Below are 15,942 nucleotides of genomic sequence, written 5' to 3' on the forward strand. Positions count from 1 at the left end.
TTATTCTTGATCTTTAAGGATAGTTTACAGACGGGTATGGTGCCAGCTGATTGGAAAAAAGCCAACGTGGTACCAATATTTAAAAAGGGGCCGAGATATATCCAGGGGAACTATAGGCTGGTCAGCCTAACATCTGTAGTTTGCAAGATTTTGGAGGGGATGTTAAGGGACCACATACAAGACATTAGTAATGAAAATGGTATTATTAGTAGTAATCAGCATGGATTCATGAAAAATCGTTCTTGCCAAACCAATCTATTAACCTTCTACGATGAAGTGAGCTGCCACCTAGATAAAGGAAAGCCTGTGGATGTGGTGTATCTGGACTTTGCAAAGGCCTTTGACACCGTTCCCCACAAACGCTTACTGTACAAACTAAGGAAGGTAGGTATGGACCATAAGGTGAGTACCTGGATAGAAAACTGGCTCCAGGGGAGAGTACAGAGGGTGGTGATTAATGGGGAGTACTCGGATTGGGCGGGTGTGGAAAGTGGGGTCCCCCAGGGTTCTGTCCTGGGACCAATCCTGTTTAATTTATTCATAAATGATCTAGAGGAGGGGATATCTAGTACAATCTCAGTATTTGCAGATGATACTAAACTAGGCATGCCAATATCTTCTATGCAGGATGTGGAAACCTTACAAGCGGACCTCAACAAAATAATGGGGTGGGCAACTACATGGCAGATGAGGTTTAATGTTGAAAAATGTAAAGTAATGCACTTGGGGGCCAGAAACCAGAAAGCAAGCTACTCACTAGGGGGGGAACCTCTGGGTGAGTCTAGGATGGAAAAGGACCTGGGGGTACTGGTAGACAACAGGTTTGGCAGTGGCATGCAATTCCAAGCCGCTGCAAGCAAAGCCAACAGAATACTGGGATGTATAAAAAGGGGATTCACTCCAGAAATAAAGAGATTTTCTCTTACGTCCTCCGACAGTCGCCGCCCCCTTCCAAGTCCTCACCAATGGGTATTGACCTTTGCTCTGTAGGAGTAGCTAGGCAACAAGAATTGTTAAAACAAAAGCTTTTAGCATAGACACACCCCTAGGGGCTGTCCCCTCAGTCAATACCTCCCTGCACCAGCATTCCCAACTCAGTTTGATCTTGCCTAGCTTAGGAGTAGCTGGCTTTCCTGTGCTGGGGCTCAGTCTCAGCCTTCTACCCTTTCTTTGATTTTATTTCAAGTATTTTTTCTCTTTTCTTTACTAGCTGTTATTTTGTCAGCCTTAGTTCAGGGATCTTCAAATGAAGAATCGTCATGCGGAGCTGGGTCTCGGACTGGCCGCCCTGGATCCCAGGGCTGAGAGCCAGATGGATCCCCAGCCTGCCATCATGCGTTCAGCTTAGGTTTTACCCTGGCACATTGAACGACCCATCCCTGTTCGCTGCAGGGATGCTGCCTGTGGGGTGGCTACCTCACTGGACGCCAGGGCTGCGGTCCACAAGCGTCCTGGCTGCGGCACTCCCTGTCTGCCTTGATAGCGGTTTGCCGCTGGAGACGGCTCCCCACGCCATCTGGTACGGTAAGCACCTTCTGTGTGGGGACCTTCTGTGTGGGTGTCAGTCTGTGGCTGTGTAGTACCCCCCATGTCTGTGTAACTGTGGGCTCCCTGTCAGATCCCTGTGTGGCTGCACTTCCTGTGGGCTGCGAGGGGGGGCCATCCTGCTCTGCTGTGTATTATGCTCTGGGTGCAGTTTTTGTGTGCAGACATGTGTGTGTGCGGCGGTCGCTGCGGCGATCCGCCATTTTCTTTGCCTGAATACTGTGACCGGCCCTGTCCCTGTGCAGCGCCGTGTTTTGGCGCCATTCGCCGCCATTTTGGTGGGCGGTGCTCGTCCGAGCACATGTCGGCGCCATTTTACTGTAGCCTTCTCCCCCAGCCGAGCGGCCGTTTTACCGGAGCCTTCATAGGCTATATCAGTCAGCCAGCATTGCATCACTTCCTCTTTCTCTGGGAACAGCGATCGGTGGCAGCAGTCTGGTGTGCTCTCTCCAGGTTTTTTACCTTCTTGTCCTGTCATTCCTTGCTCAGTGTTATCTATCCCTGCGGGGTCGGTACATACGGCAGTGTGCGGTGGGCTGCGCTCGCCGTGGTATTAAAGGGCCAGTACCTTTATTGCTTTTCTGTGCTGGGGCATGGATTCTCAGGATAGCAAGTTTCCCCCCGCCCTGGTGGGGGACCAGGGGGCTGCTGCACCCCCCGAGGGGGCCGATCTGACCGCTGTAGTGGCTTCCTTAGTGTCTCAGGTGCAGATGCTGATGGCTGAACGATCCGCAAAAAGGGTCAGGGTGTCCGTTTCCTCTGATTCAGAGGGCGATGTGGCTGCTGTGGCTGGCGTACCCTTCTCGGGGTCCCACTCATCTTTGGACCTTCTGGGGTCCGAGGGGGAGGCAGAGGTGGAGGGGGTTGATGTTTCTCCCCCTGGCTCGCCTGAAGAGCTTGCACTCATGAATGAGCTGATTGCTTCCATTAAAGATACCTTGCACCTAGAGGATGAGCCTACTCCTCCTGCTAGGGTGTCCACTTTTGGAACGCAGAGGACGCGGAAATCAGCGCAAGTTTTTCCCTGTCCTGCTGAATTTCAGTGGCGCAATTTAAAGAAGCCCTTTACTGTGCCAAATAAGTTTAAACTGCTCTATCCGTTTGCGCCCTCCACGGACGAGCGTTGGTGTGTGGCGCCTCAGGTGGATCACGCGGTGGCCATTTTGAACAAGGCTACTGTGGTGCCTTCTGAGGATACCCCGGTTTTCCAGGACCCTACGGACAGGAGAATGGAGTCTCTTGCCCGTCATGCCTATATGGTGGCTGGTTCTATGCTGAAGCCTATTTTTGCTTCCATTATGGCGGCACAGGCTGTTGCAGATTGGACAAAGATGCTCAGGCGCACCTTAGTGGCGGATTCAGCTTCACCTACCACGTTGGCTATGGTGGATCAGATCCATCAGGGTGTCATGTACTTGTGTGATGCGGATTTGAATTTAGCTCCCTTGGCTGCGCGCCTTTCCAGCGTGGTGATACTGAACCATCGTCTGATTTGGCTGAAGAATTGGTCGGTCGACCAATCTTCTCGCAAGACACTGGCGGATTTTCCCTACGCGGGATCTCGCCTTTTTGGTGAGGCTTTGGATACCCTGATAAAAGGGGTTACGGGGGGCAAGAGTACTCTCCTGCCCCAGTCCCACAAGCATAAGTCATTCCGTGGTAAACAGAATTCCTCATCTAGGCTCTCTCAGGGGTCCTTTCGTGCCTTTCAGTCGCAGTCCAAGGGCAAGCCCTTCAAAGGCCAAGGCTCCCAGAAGCAGCCGTGGGCGGGGAAGCAGAAGTCCGGCCAGTCCGGTTCAACTTCCCATACCACTTCCGCCTGAAGGGGCGCCCTCACCCGTTTCTGGGGTGGGGGGACGTCTGCGCGGTTTCCTACAACCTTGGCTGGCACACATTTGGGACAGATGGGTTCAGGAAATCGTTCGATCTGGTTACAAGATCGAATTTCTCTCTCGGCTGGCGGGCAGATTTTTTCCCTCAAATCTTCAGCTGTCTCCGGAGCGCTTGCAGGATCTGCACCTGGCGGTGCGGGACCTGTGGGCCCAGGGGGTGGTGGTCCCGGTGCCTCATCGGGACAGATTTCGGGGGTTTTACTCCAATCTGTTCACTGTGCCCAGAAAGGAGGGCAAGGTGCGTCCGATTCTGGACTTGAAAGCTCTGAACCGCTTTGTGCGGGTTCGCAAGTTCCGCATGGAATCCCTGCGCTCAGTGGTGGCTGCCCTGAGTCCGGGGGAATTCATGGCCTCCGTCGATCTGAAGGATGCGTACCTACACATCCCCATTTTCGAGGGTCACCAGAGGTACCTTCGATTCGCCATTGCGGAGGATCACTACCAATTTGCGGCGTTACCTTTCGGTCTCGCTTCGGCTCCGCGGGTTTTTACCAAAGTGCTGGCGCCGGTTCTGGCCCTGTTGCGAGCACAGGGCATTGCTGTCTTGGGGTATCTGGACAATATCCTAATAAGGTCAAGCACCAGTCAGAGCCTGGTGACCGACCTGTCCACCACGATGCGGACACTGCAGGAGTTCGGTTGGACTATAAACATCCCGAAGTCGACTCTGAGTCCTTCGGTTCGTCTTCCCTACCTGGGAATCATTCTGGACTCTGTCCAAGCGAAGGTCTTCCTGCCGGTAGACAAGCTTCGGACTCTTCAGGACGAGGTCAGGTCCCTCAGGGACAACCGGCACTCGTCTCTCCAGTCATGCATGAGATGTCTAGGTTTGATGGTCTCGGCTTTCGAGGCGATCCCCTTTGCCCAGTTTCACACGCGGGGTCTCCAAGCGGAGATTCTGGCCGAGTGGGACGGGCGGCCGCAATCCCTGGATCTGCGGATCTCGTTGAGCCAACGCACCAGAAGGGATCTTCTGTGGTGGCTCCAGTCCCCGGAGGTGTCGGGGGGCAAGTCTTTTCGTCCATTATCGTGGACGGTGCTCACCACGGATGCCAGTCTGTCGGGCTGGGGTGGTGTTCTGGGCGTTCTGTCCGCCCAGTGAACTTGGTCGGGGGAGGAGTCCTCTCTTCCGATCAACATTCTGGAATTGAGGGCGATAAAGCTTTGCCTTCTGAGATGGACGGACCGGCTTCGGGGCCGTCCAGTTCGGGTTCAAATGGACAATGCCACCGCGGTGGCCTACATCAACCACCAAGGGGGCACCAGGAGTGCCCGAGCGGCTCGGGAAGTAGCCGACATTCTGTCTTGGGCCGAGACGCACGTCCCGGCGATAACGGCAGTTCACATTCCGGGGGTGGAGAACTGGCAGGTGGATTATCTGAGTCGCCAGACCCTGGACCAGGGAGAATGGTCCCTTCACCCGGATGTCTTCCAGATGTTGTGCGCGAAGTGGGGTTCCCCGGATGTGGACCTGTTCGCGTCTCGTCTGAACAACAAGGTGGAAAGGTTCGTGGCAAGGACGCGCGATCCTCGGGCAGATGCCTCAAACGCGTTACTGGCGCCCTGGCATCAGTATCGTCTGATGTATGCCTTTCCACCGATTCAACTACTGTCCAGGTTTCTTCGCAGGTTAGCCTCGGAACCGCACACAGTGATTCTTGTGGCACCGGACTGGCCTCGCCGGTCTTGGTACGCAGACCTCGTAAATCTGGCGTGCGACGCTCCGTGGCTCTTCTCTCATACTCGGTGTCGAGAGTGTTGGCTTTCCTTCAAACGGGAGTGGACCAGCGTTTGGCGTTGGCCACGATTAAGGGTCAGATTTCTGCGCTGCCCGTTCTCTTTCAATGCCCTGTGGCGTCTAATTCATTGGTTACACCTTTGTTCAGGGGGTGCGACATTTGGCCCCTCCTAGGAGGGAACCTTTGCCTCCATGGGACTTGAACTTAGTTCTGTCTGTGTTACAACAGGCTCCCTTTGAAAAGATCAGGGAGATCTCGTTGTCTCTGTTGTCCAAGAAGGTTGCCTTTTTGGGGGCGATCACTTCGGCTCGCAGGGTGTCGGAGCTGGCGGCTTTGTCCTGCAACTCTCCCTACCTGGTGATCCACAAGGATAAGGTGGTCCTGCGACCTAACCCATCTTTTCTTCAGAAAAGGTTCTCAGAATTTCACCTAAATGAAGACATTGTCTTGCCTTCGCTCTGCGCGAAGCCTAAGCATCCGAAGGAGGTTGCCTTGCATTCCTTGGATGTTGTCCGGGCGATCAGGGTTTACCTGTCGTCCACTAAATCTTTTCGCAAGTCGGATTCCCTCTTTGTCCTTCCTGGGGGACCTCGGAAGGGCATGGCGGCGTCGGCTGCGACCATCGCCAAATGGATCAGACAGATCATTGAGCAAGCCTATGCCTTGAAGGGGAAGGTTCCTCCCTTCCCTGTGAAGGCGCACTCTACCAGATCTTTGAGTACGTCTTGGGCCTACCGTCACCAGGCTTCTGTGGCCCAGGTGTGTAAGGCGGCGACTTGGTAGTCCGTTCCCACCTTCTCAAAATTCTATAAGGTGGATGTTCAGGCATCGGCTGATGCCTCCTTTGGCCGTAAAGTTCTCAGTGCGGCAGTTTCTTAGGGACCCTTGTTTTTTGTGGGCCCTTGGTTATTGGGGTGTTTTGCCCCTGGGTTACTTGTTTTCCTGGGTTGTTGCTCCTGTTGAGCACGTTTTCCTGTTGCCCAGTTGGTTCTCTTACTGTGGTAAGGTTCCTTTCTCTGATGTGGGTACTGCGTTGCCTTTCTACGGTTGCGTCTCCCACCCCTCATGTCTACACTGCTTTTGGACGTCCCATTGGGGAGGACTTGGAAGGGGGCGGCGACTGTCGGAGGAAGTAAGAGAAAACGGAATTTTTGTAAAATCTTACCGTAAAATTCCTTTCTCTGAGTCCTCCGACAGTCGCCGCCCCCCGCCCCTCTTTTGAGGTTTTTGTGTACTCTTACTGCTATGCTACCAAACTGAGTTGGGAATGCTGGTGCAGGGAGGTATTGACTGAGGGGACAGCCCCTAGGGGTGTGTCTATGCTAAAAGCTTTTGTATTAACAATTCTTGTTGCCTAGCTACTCCTACGGAGCAAAGGTCAATACCCATTGGTGAGGACTTGGAAGGGGGTGGCGACTGTCGGAGGACTCAGAGAAAGGAATTTTACGGTAAGATTTTACAAAAATTCCGTTATTCTCCCGCTCTACAAGACTCTGGTCCGGCCACATCTGGAGTATGCTGTCCAGTTCTGAGCACCGGTCCTCAGGAAGGATGTGCTGGAACTGGAAAGAGTCCAGAGAAGGGCAACAAAAATAATTAGGTGAATGGAGGACATCAGCTATGAGGAAAGACTACAAGCACTGAACTTATTCTCTCTGGAGAAGAGATGATTGAGGGGGGATATGATATCAATGTACAAATACTGTACTGGCGACCCTAGCATAAGGAACAAACTATTCAGAGAAAGGAGATACAACAAGACACGTGGCCACTCACTAAAACTAGAGGAAAAGCTGTTTAACCTTAAAGTGCATAAGGGGTTCTTCACTGTAAGAGCGGTAAGGATGTGGAATTCTCTTCCACAAGCAGTCATATCAGCAGGGAGCATTGATAGTTTCAAAAAACTATTAGATGGGCACCTTAAAGACCACAACATACAGGGGTATACAATGTACGGTTAACAGCAAACACACACACACATCATAGGTTGAACTGGATGGACGGATGTCTTTTTTCAACCTCACTAACTATGTAACTATGTAACATCTAAGACGGAGGCCATGCCCCTTCATGTTTCCCCGCATCTTTTGTTTCGACTGCAGCATACATACCCTTATCGGTGGTGCATGCAGTCACTCAAGTATTTGGCGGTGAATCTGACCCCTGCCCATTCCACGCTTTATACGGCCAATTATACTCCCCTGGTCCGTGAGATAGCTGTGTCCCTACAGCAGTGGACAGCCCTCCCCCTGTCTTTATTGGGCCGTATTAATGTTTTAAAAATGTCTATTTTGCCAAAATTGCTTTATCTGTTTGACACCCTGCCTGTAGCGGTCCCACTTTCACAACTCAAACTCCTTCAACGCTCCATTCTGAGGTTTATCTGGAACAATAAGGCACATAGAGTGGCCTCCTCTGTGGTGTTTGCCCCTCGGAGGCGGGGGGGGATTGTGTGCTCCGGACATAGTGAAATACTATTATGCCTCCCACCTCCGGGTGGTGGCCTCCTGGTCTTCCTGGTTGGCCCCCAACCAGTGATCGGAGATTGAGAGGGGGGTTATTTATCCGGTGCACCCCTGCTCCATGGTGTGGTCGCCGGCCTTGCATACGGATGATGTCCTGAAGAGGATGTGTTTGGATTAAATGCTGGTCAACGTGGGAGTTTGGCGTAGGTGCCTTGAGCTGTACTCTCTCTCTTCGCCATGCCCCCCCCCCACCACGATTCTATTTAACGCCTTGCTTCCAGACGGTCTTCGGGTGGGTAGGTTATGGGCTTGGACCCAACCTCCACTTTTCCAGTTGCGCAGCTTGGTCCACCCGGTGTCCCGTACGCTTTTCACCTTTGAGAAACTTCGGGAGAAGTTCTCCTTGCCAAAGCAATCCTTTTTTTTTTATCTCCAGGTTTGCGATTTTTTTTGGAAATTGGCGCTGACATTTGCCCTGGAGAGGCCCACGGCTTTTGAATTGTTGTGTGGCCGTGGTCCCCATCAGGGACATTTGGTGTCTTCCATATATACCATTTTACACGATGCTGTTCCAGTCACTGAAGACTCACATTTTTACATGGGTAGGTGGTCTGGGATACTGAGTCGACCGATCACGTTGCCCATGTGGAATAGGATATGGACGTCTTCCTTTAAATCTTCCCCCTGCGTGGCGCAGAGAGAGACTGCCCTTAAGATACTTCTTTTTTGGTATAGGACCCCGGAGCGCCTTCATAAGATGAATCCCTCATGTTCCGCCTTGTGTTGGCGGTGCAGGGAGGATACAGGTTCTCTTTATCATATCTTTTGGTCGTGTTCCCTTATATGTCCCTTTTGGTCAATGGTTTTGGACACGCTTGAAGCCGTGGTGGGATTAGATTTGCCATTAGACCCCTTACATTGTCTACTCGGCCTGCCATTTCCAAGGCTCTCCAAGCCGGCATCCAGGCTGATATCCTTTCTCCTTTTGGCTGCTAGGAGGGCCATTCCTCTGTGCTGGTTGCAGCAGACTCCTCCGGACTGGGCTCTTTTTTGGAAATTAGTTTCTGACATCCGGGAATTGGAGTCTCTGACAGCCAGGGTGCATGATGAGCTGCCCAAGTTCAATGCGGTCTGGGAAGCTTGGGATTCCTATGCCTTAAGCTCCCCTTGATCCCGTTGCTCTTTTCTTAAAGTGTAAATTGTGTACAAGGACATTTTACTATGTTTTTACTGAATTTTTTCTCATACTTTGCAGTTATGTACTGTCTATTTGACTGCTTTGTCACTAGATTGTTTCCTGTTTTCTTTCTGTATTTTGGGGTCACCACTCCCTGTACTGAATGTTCCTTTTGCTGTTATAACATTTCTATGTTGTGTTTTTTTATTCTTTTACGCAAATAAAAACATCATTTAAAAAAAAAAAAAGTTGTAAAGCGCTGCGTAAACTGTCGGCGTTATATAAGTCCTATATAATAATAATAATAATAATAATAATAATCCGACCATTTTATAAAACTCTGGTCAGTCCACATCTGGAGTATTCTGTCCAGTTCTGGTCGCCAGTCCTCAGAAGGGATGTATTGGAGCTTGAGAGAGTACATAGAAGGGCAACAAAACTTATTAGGGGATTATAGGACCTTAATTACGAAGAACGTTTAGAAACACTAGATTTATTCTCCCTGGAGAAGAGACGTGTGGGAGGGGACATGATAGCAATTTACAAATACCTCAACGGTGATCAGAGCATATAAAAAAAAAATATTCAGTCGCAAGGAATGAATGAGGACACAAGGTCATACAATGCGTTTAGAGGAGAAGAGATTTAACCACAGGCTACGCAGGGGGTTCTTTACTGTAAGGGCTACTAGACTGTGGAATTCCCTGCCACAAATGGTAGTAACTGCGGAGAGTATGGCTATTTTTAAAGACTCTTGGACGTACATCTCAAGGATCGTATTCAGGGGTAATCAGGGGTATTCAGGGGTATGAGAAATGAATATGTCCACACACACCTACACAGGTTGAACTGGATGGGCTATTCTCTTTATTCAACCTCACCTTCTATGTAACTATGTAACCTATTTTCTACTTCACTTCAATGGCAAGGTGAAGCAGCGGCCTTGCCGCACTCATTACAGTTAGTGTCCTCAGAAATTGTGCATAGTTCAAGTTGGAGTATCCCACTCATCCCTTCTCCCATCCAAGTTCTAAAATAAAACACAAAAAAAACAAATCCCCTGGACTGTTCATTGTCTGAGCCAAGTCTTAAAGTGATAAGTTTTACGGACTGTTGCTATGGGTAACCACACTCAGCAGCTCCCAAGGGGGCAGTGCTACACCTACTTTGGGAGGTATGTCCCTAAATAGCTAAGATATGATCACCTGCATTTCTAGAACTGTCATCTCCTTGACCCCTGCTAGGACTATCCAGTACTCAATGTTGCACTTGATTGTTTTTCTCACTGCTGAACAGAGGCAGATTTAACAGCATTTTTAGGGACCACAGCATGAATAGCGGGAGAACTGCATTGTTTTCACTGGCTGTGTGATATCATCAATATCCAGCTGTTTTCCAAATCTGTGCATCAGTGAGCATATACCATAACTTCTTAATCATTTCTTAGGAAAGTATTATTATGGAAGAAAAATATAAGGCTTAACACAGCAAAAAAACACAAAGGTTGAATTATAGAATTGTTTTTTTTTCAATAGAAAAATGCATAATATGCAAGATAAAGAGAAGGATACCTATGCGCTGCTAAGCGGGTAGAAGATAGAAGATGAGAAGGAAAATATGGATAAAGATGACAGACTCAAAACGAATATAGAAGGAAATAAGCAGCCAATTCTGTATTTATCAAAAAATACAAATAAAACGTAAAGGGTGAATCAGCGCTAATCCTTTAGAATGGTGAAGAAACCAATCAAGATGAATAAATAAATAGATAAATATGTCAAATAATCAATAATACACAGAAATGTGTGGGAAACTATTAGCGCCGGTTCACATTGCAGCGACGCTATTCGGAGGTCGCGGTGCGAGCAGCGCGCCGCGACCTCGGAGCGGCCGCCACGGACTTCATAACATTGAAGTCTATGGCGGTCGCCTCCTGGTCGCCCCAAAGAAGCTCCGGACCCTTTTTCTAGGTCGGAGCGACTTGTGTCGCTCCTATTAGAACGGGTCCGCAACTTCCCTATGGGAGGCGACCTGCGGAGACCTGTGAGGCGACCAGGTCACCTCACAGGTCGCCCTAGTGTGAACCGGCACTTAAAGTGCGGGAAATGTTGAGTGATGATGAATAGTATAAAAATCAATAAAAATATACAACATCCAATAATCAATTCATCCAATAAATAAATAAAAATATCAAATAATCAATAACACACAAAATAGTGTGGTAAACTATTAAAGTGTGGGAAATGTTGCATGATGATAAATAGTAAAAATCAATGAATAAATATATAACAATAATCAATATAAAGTAGTGTGGAAAACGATAAACGTGTGGAAAAATATTGCGTGATGATGGTGAAGATGAGAACGTGACAAATATAGTGCTAGTGCCTATAAATGGGGATGAGTGGCCACACTAAGTGTGGGATCATATATGAAGCAATATCAAATCAAGTGCACAAAATATAATGAATTCAGTAATGAAATAAATTACCCTTGTGAACAAAAACGGAGTGATGCTGCTAAACTAGAAAATTGTCCAAGTGCAGCTGAAAAATTTTTTGAATAAAACGTGGCTTTAGTGGTGATATCTTGACATATAAACTTGGTGACTTTTCTTATTGTGAGATCCACAGTGGTAACGTGCAGAGTGAGCTAACGAATCCAAAAACAGGTGCAATGGCTGCTCACCTCACATTACACCAATAAAACGGAAAATTCCTATCATACTTACCGTAATTTTCCTTTCCTGATGGTCTCCATGGCAGCCTACGTGTGGGTTAACCGCGCCTCCTCTCCAATGGTATATGGAGACCATGGAGACCATCATGAAAGGAGACCATCAGGAAAGGAAAATTACGGTAAGTATGATAGGAATTTTCAGTTTTCCTGACAGTCTCCATGGCAGCCTATGTGTGGGAAATAACTAGCCCAAAAAAATAGCAGACACAATCCAGGCTGCAATGGACCTTGACGAGGCCCGCTTTCCTCTATTTTTGCCTGAGAAGAGGACGAAGAGGTTATCCGATTGTCTGAAGCAAGATGTTGACTGAAGATACTCCATTAGAGTCTTCCCTACATCCAAGGGATGAGGTTCATTATCCTCAAAAGATCGAAAGGTAGGAAGCACAATTTCCTGGTTTTCATGTAAAACCGATGATACCTTCGGATTGGAATTGAGCATCGGAATTAGGACCACTCGATCCGGAAAGAACGTGAGGAAAGGTTCTTTATGACCAAGGGAACTGATCTCAGAGACCCTTTTGGCTGAAGTGATTGCCACTAAAAAGACTGTCTTAATGGTAAGTTTTCTGATAGAGATGGAGTCCGTCAAACTGGATCTTGAAAGGACGTTAAGGACAAGAGGAAGGTCCCATTTTGGAAACCTTGGCTTCCTCTGAGGTCTGAGTCTGACCGCACCTTTGAAAAATTGCTGTATGAGTACATGCTTGGCCCAGGGTAACCCTGAGAACACCGATAAGGCTGATATTTGCACCCTGAGAGTCCCAACTGAGAGAGATTTATCCAGTCCTGCTTGAAGGAACTTCAGAACTTCTTGAACTCCAAAATTCGAGGAAGGATTTCCCTCCGGGTACGTGAATTCTAAGAATTTAGACCAGACTCTGCAGTAAACTCTGTTTGTGCTAGGTCTTCTGGAGTTCATTAAGGAGGCGATTGCCCCAGGAGGGCATCCGAGTGACTCCAACCTCTCCCTCTCAAGAACCAGACCGTTAACCTGAGTAGAGCAGGGCAGGGGTGTAATGTTGTTCCCTGCGAGAGAAGGTCTGGTTTGAGGGGCAGGGGAATCGGGCTCCGATAACTGAGCTGCAAGAGAAGTGGGAACCAGGGCCTGTTTGGCCAATGAGGGGCCACCATGACGATCTCCACATCTTCTGCTTGGAGTCTCTGAAGAAACCTGAGGATGATGGGAAACGGGGGAAAAGCATATGCCCTGCTGAATCCCCATCTGTCGGTCAGAGCATCTGTCCCGCAGGATTGGTGACACCTGCTGCATGTGAAGTACCGGTCCAGCTTGTGGTTGCATGGAGATGCAAACAGGTCTACTTCGGGTGAGACCCCTAGTGACAGAATCCACTTGAATGAGTCGATGTGGAGAGACCACTCGTTGTGATTCAACTGGACTCTGGAAAGGAAATCTGCCTGGACATTCTGTGGCCCCGGAATGTAGGCCAGATGTTGGACAGATGGGCTTGGGCCCATGTCATGATTGGGTCTACCTTCTGAAGAAGGGAGAGACTTCTGGCTCCGCTCTGTCTCTTCACATAAGCCACTGCCGTGGTGTTGTCCATTCGAAGAAGCACGGATTTGCCTTCTTTTAGGTGGTAGAAAGCTTGAAGAGCTAGAAAAGCCGCACGAAGCTCCAGGATGTTGGAAACCAGGGAGTGGGCTTGTGGAGGCCATCTCCCTTGAGCCACCTCTGCCATGCAATGGGCTCCCCAACCAGAGTTGCTGGCGTCGGTTGTAATGATGACCCAAGTGATGGGAACTAGAGAATGGCAATTGAGCAGGTTCTTGCGTTGGAGCCACCATAATAAGCTGCTTCTCATGCTGTGGGAAATAAAAATACGCTGCTCGCGTTCCTCCGGATTCCACTACAGAAGGAAGCCCATTTGAAAGGGCCGCATTCGCCACAGTGCCCACTTGACCATAGGGGCCGTTGAGATCATAGTGCCGATGATCTTGAGACACTGGGATGCCGTCAGAAAAGAGGAGGAGAGGGCTGGAAGGATCCTCTGCCGGACCACCGGGATTTTCTCTAGAGGCAGAGAAAGAGTATTCTGAACGGTGTTGAATTGAGCCCCTAGATAGACCAGATGTTGAGAGGGCTCCAGATGACTTTTTTGTAGATTCAACAACCATCCGAACTCCATGAGAGTTGTGGTGACCAGGTCCCTGTGGGACAAAAGTTGATCCCTGTTTTGTGATAACAGTAGAAGATCGTCTAAGTAGTGATGTAGACGTACACCTTTTGTTCTGATTAGAGCTACCACAGCCAGAAGGACCTTGGAAAACACCCTTGGGGATGTGGACAGGCCAAAAGGAAGGCAGATGAACTGAAAGTGTTGATGTTCTATCGCGAAACGAAGGTACATGTGGAAGTTCACTGCTAAAGGGCACGTGGAAATACGCGTCTTTGAGATCTATTGATACCAGCCAGTCTCCTGGAAGCACTGCTTTCTGAATAGTAGATAAGGTCTCCATTTTGAACTTTTAGTTCTTTATGAACCTGTTGAGATAGGTGAGATCTATCACAGGGCGCCAAGATCTATTCTTTTTCTGTACTAGAAAGAGGGGCGAATATACGCCTTGAAATCTTTCCTGCACGGGCACCGGAACTATTGCGCCCTGAGCCACCAAAGTGCTTACATAGTCGAGCAAAACACTTCTTTTCTCGTCCTGAGAAGGCAAGCGAGTGGGAATGAACCTGGAAACAGGATCTGTCGAGAAAGTCCATGTGTGTCCTATGGACACTGTCTTCATGGTCCAGAAGTCTGAGATTGAGGCCGCCCAGACACGCTGAAAGTGGAGCAAGCGCGCCCCCACCTGGCATGTCTGAACGGGCCCAATCTCAAAAAGACTTTGAGGTTTCTTGCCCGGAAGGTGCTGAGCCTCTGACCGTCTTACGAGAGGATGCTTGGCTTCCTTTCCAATTTCTCCTATAATCTCGCCCAGGCCTGTATGAGCGGGCATCTCTTGAACGCTCTGCAAACTGCTTTCTTGGTTGCTGCTTCTTAGGGCCAAAGAGGCGCCTATCTTGGGGAAGGAAACCTGACTTTCCACCCGTCACTTTAGTAATTGCATTATCCAATTTGTTTCCGAATACAGAAGATCCTTCAAAAGGGATTTTGCACCAAGCCTGCTTGGAGGCTGGGTCTGCCAGCCAGGGACGCAACCACAGGGCCTGTTTGGCTGTGACAGAAGCCAACATGGATCTGGATAAGAGACGTAACACATCAATGGATGCTTCTCCAAGAAACACAGAAGCTAACTTTAATTCCTGAACAGGAGAGTTTTCTACTGCATCTTCAGACACACTCCTTAATTTCAGTTCGACATCAGAAACCCAGGTTTCCATGGCCTTAGACATGGCTGCTAATGCTAGCACAGGTTTACAAGCCGCACCGGCCGTGATATAGATTCTTTTTAAATCTAGATCAATTTTCCTGTCCAGAGGGTCTTTAAAGGAAACCGCATCGTCCAGCGGTAGGGTAACATGTTTTGCTAGTCTGGAGACCGTGGCATCGACTAGAAGAGCCGATTCCAGGTGACTGACCTCTTCTGGTTTAAAGGGATACAACTTAGCCAATTTGGAGGATAAGGAGGCCTTGCTATCCCCTTTACTCCATTCTTCCAGAATGACATCCTTTAATTCTGAAAGGAGCGGAAAGTTTAGCCGTTCTTTCCCCAGGTGTTTGAAAAACCTTCTCTGTTTCGTTTGTGGGGTAATGGTATCTTCCCATTTCAGAGCCTCTTTGACTGCTCTTATGAGAGGTGAAACAAGGGCGAAATCAAAGCCCCCAACTGCACCTTCCTCTTCTTCCGAATCACTTTCTGAGGATTTTCCGGAAGTGAAGCTTGGTTGAGAGGGACCTTGCTCTTCAGGAGCCTCAGCAGGAGAGCTGGGAGTAGCAGGCCCAGGTGTGGGACTAGCACCCCACTCCTTCATGGATTGTTGGAAAATCCGTTTCACCAGGGATTCCAATCTCTGATCTTCAGACTCTCTCTCACCAGATGCACAAAACAGGGCTCGCAAAGGGACTTGTCCTCCGGGACATGCGCCCCACAACCCCAGCAGGCTCTCTGGGCCGTATGGCTACTGTGGCGGTGTGTGCGGTGTCTGGAGGAGGAATTTGAGCGTCTCCTTTCATGCCTGCTCCCTGATGGAGACTCACGGCGTCTTGACCTTGAAGAAGATTCTCTTCGTGGCCTGACAGGGTCTCTTTCTTGACCAGACCTGGAAGAGCTGGGAGAAAGAGAAATCCAGGGAGACACAGGATTTAGCCATGAATCATGAGCCAGCATCCCTCCCTTCATATCCCCCTAGAATGTACCAGCACTCACCTGTTGTGAGAGGGCTGGCCACAAGGGGGCGGTGAAACAGGATC

The sequence above is a fragment of the Pelophylax lessonae genome, assembly GCF_965119305.1.
Source record: "Pelophylax lessonae genome assembly, chromosome: 6".
Classification (NCBI taxonomy): Eukaryota; Metazoa; Chordata; class Amphibia; order Anura; family Ranidae; genus Pelophylax; species Pelophylax lessonae.